The sequence below is a fragment of the Rhincodon typus genome, chromosome 36, assembly GCF_021869965.1.
Source record: "Rhincodon typus isolate 14 chromosome 36, sRhiTyp1.1, whole genome shotgun sequence".
Taxonomy (NCBI): domain Eukaryota; kingdom Metazoa; phylum Chordata; class Chondrichthyes; order Orectolobiformes; family Rhincodontidae; genus Rhincodon; species Rhincodon typus.
Genome location: NC_063367.1, coordinates 22727487 through 22727705, shown reverse-complemented (window position 1 = coordinate 22727705; position 219 = coordinate 22727487). Strand labels below are relative to the sequence as shown.

General features: G+C 60.3%; 1 protein-coding gene across 1 annotated transcript in view; it reads left to right on the top strand.

Moving 5' to 3' along the window:
- LOC109919977 (neogenin-like) overlaps nucleotides 1-219 on the top strand; it is a 173679-nt gene that overhangs the window by 20462 nt on the left and 152998 nt on the right. The window lies entirely within an intron of this gene.

The following is a 219-nucleotide window of genomic DNA, read 5'->3' as shown; positions in this document are numbered from 1 at the left end:
CCTCCCCCGCTGACCACAGTGTAACTGTGAGTCTCCTCCCCCACTGACCACAGTGTAACTGTGAGTCTCCTCCCCCGCTGACCACAGTGTAACTGTGAGCCTCCTCCCCCGCTGACCACAATGTATCTGTGAGACCCTCCCCGACTGACCACAGTGTGTCTGTGAGACCCCTCCCCACTGACCACAGTGTGACTGTGAACCCCCTCCCCCACTGACCAC